We start from the raw sequence: 11,958 nt of genomic DNA on the forward strand, positions 1-11,958 counted from the left end.
TGCAAGTTACTAATACTAACTCAAACACTACTTCAGTAACATCTGCCATTGCATGCACCAGATCACAAGTTAATACAACTAATCTGACATCACTTCAGTATCGTCTGCTGTTACACGTACCACGTTGCAAGTTAGTAATAGAACTTAGAATAGAGTAGCCAACTCGAGTCAGGGCATCTGGCACCAGGATGCCAGCACCCCCTGCCACTCACTTCCAGCAACCTCAGCAGCCAGTTTAGTCAAGGCATCTGGCACCAGCGCCCCCTGCCACCCAATCCCAGCAACCACAGCAGAAATGCCCAGACAACACCACCTCTATAATAGGTGCTGTTCTTTCTGCCAGTTTTTGGGGGTTTCCATGATAGACGATGATTCTCCTCCAAATGGCCAACCGAGATCACACAGTTGCAGGAAATTCTTTAAAACATCTCCAGTTGTTCATCTCCATGAGATCTACCCAGTGTCATTGCTTCACAACAAATACAGCATAACCTACCCATCGTTCGATCTCGTCACTGTGACAGTTTCATTACCTATGCCCCGTCCACGATGGCCATTAAAACACAAACCATCCATGTTCATCCGAGTGGCATCAACTTCTTCTCTAATCTCCTGACAGCCAGGCCTGTTCTCCAACCATTCTCCTTTAATTTCACTCCTTATAGAACTTTTACGCCAAGCGTGAGCTAAAAATCCTCGCCACCTTCCTCTTACTGCTGACTTGCTGTCAGTCAGCATTCACACCATCTGCTCCAGATATTGCATTTCTGACGTTGCTCGCAATTTACAAGTCACGTTCTCACTTGCATTCTTCGGTTTGCTCATATGCTCCGAATTCACTGCCTCAACTCTTCACTCCAACCCAAGCTGCTACGCCTGCTTTTCAGACTTATCTTATTTCTCAGATGACACCATCTCCCTCTCTCTCAACCCAACTGGTCAAAGCAGATGGCCATCCACCTAGAGCCCGGTTCTGTTTGAGGTTTCTTCCCATTAAAGGGGAGTTTTTCCTTGCCGCCAAGTGCTTGCTCATGGGGGAATGTTGGGTCTCCGTAAATTAAGAGTATTGTGTTGACCTGCTCTATACGAAACACGGCACGAGATAAATTAGTTGTGATCTGGCGCCATTTAAATATTGACCTGACTACTCAAAACAAACTAAAAATAGATCAATCTGGTCAGCCATACCCAATTTTACTTCAAAGTTCAATCTCTGCTAATCCTTTTGAGACCAACACAAATACTTGCCATTCCAATTCATTTTGCCAGACACTCATTCAGGATCAGAGCCACTGCTTCAGCCTTCGTACAATTCACAAGCCATCATTCCTCCCAAATGTATCATCACTACACGCATTGAGATATCAAGATCTCAGATCTTCTCAACCTTATCTTAAGTAACTAGAGGTTTTTGGGGGTCCACTGTTGCCCGGGTGTTACAGCGGATTCCCCATAAGCTTCCCCACAACGCAGCCAGCAACCGGAAGAACTATGCATATCTATAATTTTCCTTAATAAATCATCCAAACGTATCCTGTTGATGGTGTGGTCCTTGCCAGTGAATTGAAGCTATTCAGAGAAGTTTCAGGAGCAGGACCACACCTCAACCATGCCAATTCTGACATTCCTATAAATACCACCTGATCCTCTCCTCTTCTTCCGCTCTCGTATTCTGTGCCCTTCCCCCCACTCTATTTCTCTCTCCGTTTCTTCATGATTCTCCTCTCCTTCGTAGGGTCCTGAGGGGGTCCACTGTTGCCCGGGTGCTGCAGCGGATTCCCCAAAAGCTTCCCTACAACGCAGCCAGCAACCGGAGGAACTATGCATATCTATCGTTTTCCTTAAAATAATCCAAACACATCTTGTTGATGGTGTGGTCCTTGCTAGTGAAACATTTTTCAACATCTAATGAGACAAAAGCTAATATAGTAGAGTGTTTCAACAAGACCCTAAAAAAATGTATATGGAGGTATCTAATAGCTATCAATTCACACTGTTACACAGATAAATTTCAACACATTGTACATGCTTATAATCACTCCTACCACAGATCAATCAATATGACACTGGCTCAAGTCAATAAGGAAAACAAGAGGACAGTTTTCAACAACTTATACAAAGCAAAGGCTTAACCATCTATATTTTTTAAATATAATATTGGTGACAAAGTGAGAATCTCAAAGCTTCGTGGAATTTTTAGAAAGGGTTATCAACAAACTTTTACAGACAAACATTTTATAATAACAGAATGTATACAGCGAAACCCTCTTGTTTATAAATTAAAAAATCTGTGCTGGGGAAATATTGCAGGGATCTTTTTATGCAACACCTAAACTGAATATTGACCATTCTGTGTCATACTCGATAGGTGTGAGGAGAAATGAAAAAAACTGTGTGGTAACGTAGTGACAGCTTTTTTGTGACACTGCCTAGCAATGCATCTTTATCTGTGTACCCTCAAAACAAAATATGGAATAACAGAACAAAGCTTGCAAAGCCTATCAACCTCAAGGAACCATATGAGGAGGGGTTTATTGAGATAAAATGACGCTACTCCACAGCCTGTCAGAGGAGTGTGTAAAAAGCGAGTTTTACATATCATCCAGTTGCGTAGACTACATCAACCTTAATAACACGTTTTTATATTTATGCGTTAAAATCACCAATCTGGATGGATCCAATATGGGACAACAGGATGAAGTAAGTCTGATCAACTACCCTGGTTGTACACCTTTTTCTCAAGTTGATATAACCTTGGGAGACAGACTGATTTCGCAATCTTCAAACACATACCCATATAGGGGTGTGATAGAATGCCCACTAAACTATGGAAAGGATACACAGTTTTACACAGTAGACACACAGTTTGTACGTGGACTATTTATCAAGGATACAAATGGTTATATGGATGAACATTCGACTTTAGGTGACAATCAAGGATTGAGACAGAGGGCACAATTTACATCTCAAAGTTGATTTGTAGAATTGATCGTTCCTGTTTATGCTGATCTATTTCTAAAAAACGGTATGGATCTCAAAATTAAATTAATACGAGCAAAAGATGAATTTTGTCTAATGGTTCGAGGAAATCTGAACTATCATGTCAACATAGTATCTGCTATTATTTATGTTAAAAAGGTTTCTATTGCCCCTAGTATCAACTTGGCTCATGCCAAAGCTTTGACCCATGCTACTGTAAAATACCCAATTGATCATGTATGTCTAATAAATTTTTCCATTTCTGCTGGTAACAAAATCTGTAATCAAGACAATTTATTTTTGGGGTAGATCCCAAAGTTTATTGGCATGTGTTTTGTTGATAATGAGGTTTTAAATGGTGCCTATGGCAGTAACCCGTTTAGATTCCAGCACTATGATACTGAGTCTTTAGCTATATATGCGAAAGGGCATACATACTTCGTCAACTATTGACACAAATAGGAATGAATACCATAGAGCTAATTTCGGTCATTAACAGCATATCAAAAGAAATTTGTTTTCTAAGGGTATTTGCTTGTGACCAACTACCCGAATATGTTCAGGAATCTGCTGTGCTTGTAGTCAACACAGATCCCTCTCATTTAGGAGGTGCACACTCGTTGGCAATGTATATTACAAAACAGAGGTGTTTGTTTTTTTGACTCTTTTGGAGATGACCCATGGCACCCCGATTTCCCTGATAGCATATCCACTATTCTTGAGATTAACTGTGGAAATGTGTTTTATTCTACTAGGCAATTGCAAGACAAATTTACAACCACTTGTGGCCAACACTGTGACATTTTTTTATTTAATATTCAAAAAGGTCTGTTCTACCACTGTATATTAAAAAAGTATGGTAATAGTCTTGTTTGTAATGATATAATGGTCTGTAAGTTTGTCAATCAAATTCAACTTGATTTATATCATTGTTTTGATTTCACCTGTGTGCAGTGTGCACAGGTCTGCACGTTTTTGTATATTGTGTTATGATTTCTTTTGTACAACAAATAAAAGTCACAGACAAAAAAGACAATTCAAAGTGTTTAATTCAAACATTTTACACATTTTAAACAAAAGTCAGTTTGTAAACATAGACATGTTAAATAACATATGAAACAGATAAAAATAAAACATAAAAACATAGAATATATACATACATTAAATAAATATAATAATACGAAAATCAAAACTTCCTCTGTCTTTTCAGGCGTTTACCTTTTTTCTTTACACTAGTTACAGGCACATCTGAAAATGAATATTTATCAATATTGCGAATAGATGTAGTGGAACTCTTGTAACCAGTAATAAGTTCTCTTGCCTGAGTGCTTTGCACTGCTAATAATGGTACATTTAACATAGCAAGAGACTTCCAAAACTCATGCCAATCTATTTGTCTGGAAGAGTCTACAATCTTGTATGGGTATGTGATACTCTTAAACAGACCATACATGTGTGACATTATTAATTACAAGTTCTCCCTGTTCGGTCCAAGATACATCTCTTTATTTTTTCAACAGATCCATAATATACTGTTTCTAATAGGCATATGTTGCATAATCTTAGAAATAATGACATCTTTTGTATCCTCATCACTGTACAGCTGTTGCTTTTCTTTCTATTCATTCCCTCCATCCTCAGGAAGTGATAGTGTCAAAAGTCCTTTTTCATCCTCCCCCTTTCTAATGACATTTAAAAAAGTTGTAAAACGATACTACAATACTACGATACTGTACTGTTATCTATACTACTATACATTATCCAGCTCACTTTCTACTTTTTGTCTAATAGATTCACGACTGCCAGTTTGTCTTATTGCATCCAGCTGATTCTGTCGAACCAAATACATTTTCTGCATATGTTCCATTTGTGAAAAATAACAACAACTACAACAACAAAGCAAACAAACAAACAAACTAAAACATTTTAGCCTTGTGAGAAAAGACTGGTAATAAAAGGTATGGCAGCTCCTAGTAGTGGTAGCAAAAATCCTCATCCAGTCTGGTTGATCACTTTCTTTTTTTAGAAACACAAATCTTCTTGTCTGCAGTCAATCTAATCCTAGACTGTTCCTTCTTCAAATGTCTGTACGAACTCGTAGTCAAAGGTATTTTCCCTTTTAACACATTCAGGGCTATTTCACACAAAACATGAATAAAATCTTTGGTGGTATAACTTGATCCACATTTCTATGGATACGTGATGAAATTTCACTAGATCACTTGTTTTTTGGTACATAGACAGCAGGATGGTCTAACAACATATCTGTTCTGAGTCTCAGATTATTTGATATGTTGGCTTTAAAGTCAACTAATAAATACCTGTAAGGTACAGCTGTTGAATTATTAAAAGATTCTAAGAAATATTTTGTCTTGTATGGAAACATCTGTCTGGCTAATATAAAGATTTGGTATGGGTGTCTAGGATTTTTATACAGACCATGATAATTGGTATTCAGATTAATGGTTCTACTGGCCTTACCCTGAATAAATAAATTCTGTACAAGATATATACAACTGAGGTTTCTATGGTGGACATACTATGTTCTAAACTTCTAAATTGCAACTTGCATCATTCTTTAGATCGTCAATGATAAGTAGGTTGACTTTATGTGGTGGGAAAAGAGTGTCGTCATAGAGAAGACAGTAGTCCTTCCACAAAATGTATATCCCTTATTTTTAAAAAGTCATCATATAACACAAGTTAATATATACAACATTATCTATTTTTTCTGGAGTCTGGTGTCAAAAAGCTCAATGTCCATACGGTAGTGTTTTGAAATCAGGAAAGAACCTGTATTTGTTGTACACCACCTGAATGGTATCTGCCTTTGTTGTTATTGGCTCATTCATAGACCGGTTATTCACAAAGCCGTTTACCAGTCTTACTAAGGTGTCCTATGTAACAACTGCTGCATTTTTTGCATTCAGAGTCACCCCCTTGTATTTAATAGCAGTCTTCTTCTTACATATGAAGTATGTGTAGCATTTAGGACCTTCAGACATATATTCTATAATAAAGTCCTCATGCTCTGTCCCTCACAGATCTCAATCATTTATCTCATCTGTCAAATAACATAGATACAGACCAAGAGGAGGAATCCAACTGCTGTCACACAATAGAAATATAACACTGTATGCATCACAGTACAAAACCCAATCACCTAACTTCATACAGCATGAATCTGGCATGTGCAGCTGTCATGGCACCCACGAAAACATTCACATCTTCCTACAGTCCTACAAGCCTGTGAAAATGAAGGAAAACTGTCTCATGTCATAATCATTACTAAACATCAACTGAATTTTTCAGGGTCACATGTTTCAAGAACGGTCCTTAAACTGAATCTATCCAACAGGCTGTTTAAAATTAGCTTGGTACAGCTTCGGACTGCTTTTTTGACACATATGTTTTCGGGATTCAGCCTTATACCTTCTCTAGCATTGTAATTCTCAATGTATTCACGCTGTGCATCCTCACCAGTCACATGGCTTGGGTAGCCTGATGTCTCCTGCTTACACAAGATGGTGGCGCACGTACGTGCAGCAGCTCAGCACTCCACGAGCCAGCACTCATTAATCAGTATTATTCTAGTCTATTTACTTTTGACGCCACATATGCATACGGTAACATAAAATACAGCTGACACAAACTACTAAGCATCAGTTCAACACACAGTGGCTGTGTTTTCAACAACGAGAACTCTGGCCACAACATCCCGACAGAGCTCGTCAGACCACCGGCATCTCCATGGGTTACTGTTCCAGCTGGAAAGTGACGAAAGCGGCGTACAGAGAGGAAACAGAAGCGAGGCCTCCGAGCCGGCGTTCATGCTAGGCTAGCAAGAGACCCGCACAAACCTCCGCTGCCAAGTCTTTTCATCACTAATGCAAGGTCACTTGCCAACAAAATGGAATGAATTTACTATATCCATGCAGAAAAACATACAGGATTGCTGTGTTATGGTCACAACGGAAACATGACTCAACCCAATGATCCCAGAGGAGGCTATCGGGCTACCGGACCATACAGCACACCACTCCAACAGGAATAGAGACTCTGGTAAGAGCAGGGGAGGAGGACTTTGTGTATACACGAACAACAACTAGTGCACCAACATAAAGACTATTGATAACCACTGCTCTCCGGACTTGGAATATTTTTCAATTAAATGTCGCCCTTCCTACATGCCACAAGAGTTCACAATTGCCATAATCATTGCTGTATACATTCCTCCGGATGCTAATACTACAACAGCCTTCGGCTATTTGCTAATTACCAACAGCAAACAACAGAGTGCCCACCCAGATGGAGTTTTTGTGATAGCAGGTGATTTCAACCAAGCAAACCTAAAGACTGTCCTCCCAAAACCTTATTAACATGTACAATGCCCCACAAGAGGAAAAAACACACTTGACCATGTTTATAGCAACATCAAACATGTGTTCAAGACATCACTTCTCTACCATCTGGGCCAGTCTAACCACAGACTAACAAATTATGGGTGTATTCAAAACACCCCCATTGTTTTCATAACTTTGAACTCGCCTAATCTAATGGAGACTGCTAGGTCTAACTGTACTCAACATTTACTGAGCATTTGCTGACTACAACCCTACATCAATGACTGTGTTAGTGGCATTAACACCAGTAATCATGAAGTGTCTGGAGAAACTGGTCCTTAGGCACATCAAGGCTGCTCTCCCACCCACCCTGGACCCAAACCAATATGCATACAGAGCCACAGGTCAATGGATGACGCCATTTCCAATGCCCTCCACACTGTACTGCTTCACCTAGAACAACAAGGCGCATATGCACAGCTGCTGTTTGTGGATTACAGTTCTGCATTTAACACAGTCATACCCAGCAGATTGTTCTCCAAGCTGTCCAACCTAGGCTTTGAACACAACATCTGCCGGTTAAAGGACTTCTTAACAGACTGGCCACAGTCAGTCAGGATGGGCCCTCACCACTCTCCCACAGGGGCTCCACAAGGCTGTGTGCTGAGCCCCCTCCTCTACTGTCTGTACATTTTTGACTGTATACCAACTCATAACATGAACACAATCATTAAATTTGCAGACGACACAGCAGTGGTGGGGCCGATCACTGAGGGCAATGAGTCTGCTTACAGAGTGGAGGTACAGAGGCTGACAGACTGGTACGCAGAAAACAACATGGCACTTAACACCAAAAAAACAAAAGAATCATCGACTTCAGGAAGAAGCAGGACGACCACCTCCCACTGCACATAAAAAGACTGCCAAACAGGGCATTTCGATTGTTAAAACACGTCATGCTGCACATGTTTGGTTTTTTTCTGTCTTTCCCACTCACATTCCCACATGACCACTACACAAGGATCATAGTCTCTTTTTAGGGCTGAGATTTTTTTCATTATACTGTCTGTACAACACACTATATGCAATCTTACTGACGGGTTGTCATGGCCACTGTAATGAGGCATTAGAGTATGTTTTGTGTTGGTCTATGTTACTACCATCATATGTCAAAGCCAATTTGTCGCTAGGCAAGAAATTTGTTTTGTAAATGGCCACACAAAATGATGCCATTGTTGTACATAGGAAGGGGTCTAAGCCAGTGCACTTGAGAATTGTTTAGCAGTAGACCGTGCATGCCTTCAACATTATTGACACTATAGCGATGCAGCTCTTTCTGGAAGTCAAGCACCTGGTGGCAGACAGCGATACACCGTTGCATGAAAGTGACCCTTTTACTATAAGTCATTGTGTCATACCCATAGTAAGAGGGGTCAGGGTAGGGTCCTCTGTAAAACTTATTAGATCTGGTGTTGAATTTGTGAGGGAAATATCCTTTTTCTATATCATCAAACTCTAGAATTGCAGGGGTCTTTGCTAAATGCATAGGGAGAAAGCTAAAGGAATCAATCCACCTCTGCTTGTATGTCTAATGATACATTAGACATACAAGCTTCCTCTCATAGTTAGGCTAGGTACAAAACCCTGCTCCGTAAAGTAGTCCAACATGACTGTCAAAGCCAGAGGCATTGTGCACAATGAATGAGTAGTTGGTATATTTTTTGCATCTGAATTGTTTGACGAAGAGTTTCACACAATCTGCACTCAGAGTTTCTCCAGCGCTATTCAGCAGGCACAGGACATCCAGTAGGGGCTGGTAGCCAAGCTGCTGCTAACATTTGCTCAGCTTGTTTCTCTGATAACTTAAGATCCAGACGTTCAGCAGGTTTTTATCTGGAGACGAATTATCTGCAGAGGTCTTCTTTTCTCGAGAACAAACAGCCCGTGATTAAAATAGGTGAAAACACTAAATAAAACAGTTTCATGTAAAAAAATCAGTGTTTCTCTAATGCTGTTCAATGCTCTGATAATTTAACATCCAGACATTCAGCAGGTTTTTACCGAGATTATCCGCAGAGGTCTCCTCTCCAAAAACAAATGTACACAGGGATTAAAACTGTAAAAATACTGAATAAAGCTCTTTGGCGTAAAAAATCAATGTTTCTCTGAAAATGTTCCGTGAGCACAAGACTTCTGGGAGGGGCTGCTAGCCAAGCTGCTGCTAATGTTTGCTCAGCAAAAACGACCAAGATTTAAAAACTTTAACATAAAAATGTGTTTCTGTCGAACAACCACAATGCCGATGTATTATCTTGTATGTGTATACTCTTTGGTAGACGCCATTGTGGTAAACAGCTACAACGCTGAGGTATTATCTTGTATGCGTATACTCTTAGGTAGACGCAATTGTAGTGGACAAACATAATGCCTACGAATGCATCTTGCGCACGTATACTCTTTGGTGTAGGGGATATGACACCATTGACAGGCGACCAAATGAAACGTACTGTGACCTTGATTAAAATTACAGATTTCTCTGGGTTTGAAAATTGTTGGAAACATTTGGGATAATGTAAGTACACAACTCAACAAAATACATATCATAGGTCTAGTTGTTTTAAGACATTTTAATGTGGAATAGTTACATATAGCTTTAAGATCCTGTTCATTAATTTGTTGCAAATTTGCAAAAGTTTGTTTTTTGAGAATGTTTTTTTTTTTTAATAACAGCTTTGGTTCTCTTTAAAATAATTTTGTCCAGTCATGGAGTAACAGGTAAAATCAGCAGGGTTTTAATTGCTAAAAGTATGGAAACCTGATCACTGTAATCTCAATATAAGGATATTTGTTAGATATTGTTCAAAAATTAAATCATTAATTTTAATCATGTCCTCATGTATTGATGTAGCAGGATAGTCGTTCCATGTCTGATCCGTTGTTGATATCCATTTGCTGGGTCTTGACAAACATCCTCAACCTGACGGGTCTGTTTAAATATCTACGTGTATTGTCTATGTATTAGACAATTTCATCTGTCATTCTGAGATTAGTTAATTCTGATAAACATTATCACTAGCCATTATGACATGTATTTTTTAAAATATGTTAATGTAGCCTACACAATAATAAACTTTCATGTTGTAGTCCTTTTATGTGTAATCTTTTGCATGTTTGTGCACTGCTTTGCGTGTGTGTAACAAGCAGAGTGTACGCGTGTTGTGCACCCGCCTATGTAGACACATATTACTATCTTGATAATGCACCCTTAAAATAACAATGAAATACTGCACCATTGACTTAAGACCAAGTTTAAGTTGGTCAACCGCGCAATCGCTTTCAGCTTCCTCAAGATAGCAACGTGCCAACAATGCGCCTGACCACAGGCACTCAGATGGGCGTAAGTGCATTTGCTATTTAAACAATGTGGGCAGTGGACGGGAAAATGACAACTGCGTCAGTCTTAAACTAGCAAAGACACTTACATTGCGCTTAGGGGTGTAAGAGTCATTGCGGGCCCAAAGTCACTTACATCCCAAAACTATTTATATAAGTACATAAGTAGTGACATATTGATGAAGACATACCTCTACGTTTGGGTTGTTTTGCAGGTGGTGCACCTTCACAGCTATGGCTTGCAGAGTCTAATTTTTGTACCACAGAATTTATTTTGATAAGCTTTTCTGCTAAAAATTTTAAACAAAAAAGACACAGAATACTTAAAATTATTCTCTAAAACTGATCAGATCATATGTACCATTAAAAACATGTGGGATGTTAATTAGAATTTAATTGCTGTCATTCTGTCTATTGTACTGTTTCAGAGGCCTATAATATTTGACGACGGCTCTGCAAGTATTCTCAACAGCCTTATGATCATTGACCAAACCTGCAAAACAAGAAAAAAATCTTTATTTGTTTATACCAAAATCACACATCCTGTGGTCTTTCTAGATGTGAAAGAAAATACAGCATACTGTTGTTGTCCTTGTTGTAGCGTTTCAGCTGTTTAGGTTGTACTTCTCTTTCAACTTTCTCTAGAGGTCAAACAAATCTACACAACATACAAAAAATTATGTGTTGCATGTTAAAAAAATTCTTATATTATTTTTTAACTTCAAGAACCATTTTGGTGAACATATATAACATTAACTCACCATTGTTAGTAGAAGCTCCTTCAATTATTTGCTCTCCATTGGTGTATGCACCTATTAAGACAGATCTTAAGGATAGTAGCATAGTTTTGGGGTATTTTTTGTATAATTAAAATAATAGTTAAATACTCACCATATATCAACACCATGATGATTCCCATGAAAGAAAGGAATGTTCTCACAGTGTAAAGCTTTGTAGAATCAGTTCGTCATCAGCAACAAGATATCCAGGATGAAAAGTACTGTCTATACTGTATCTGTGTGTTGTCTGTCTCTCTTTTTATTGCTAGGTCATCCCTCAGTCACACCTTTGTCAAATACATTAAAGACATTAGATAAAAATCCTTTCAAATACTCATGAGGACATGTCATTGTAATGTCTCAGCATGTAAACACAGGCACCTATTATTATCAACCTTTTGTCAAAGGTTGATAATATGACTAGACTGATTCTCAACTTATATACCAACAAAAAGGTTGTTAAA

Source organism: Thunnus thynnus, chromosome 17 (genome assembly GCF_963924715.1).
Source record: "Thunnus thynnus chromosome 17, fThuThy2.1, whole genome shotgun sequence".
In the NCBI taxonomy this organism is placed as follows: domain Eukaryota; kingdom Metazoa; phylum Chordata; class Actinopteri; order Scombriformes; family Scombridae; genus Thunnus; species Thunnus thynnus.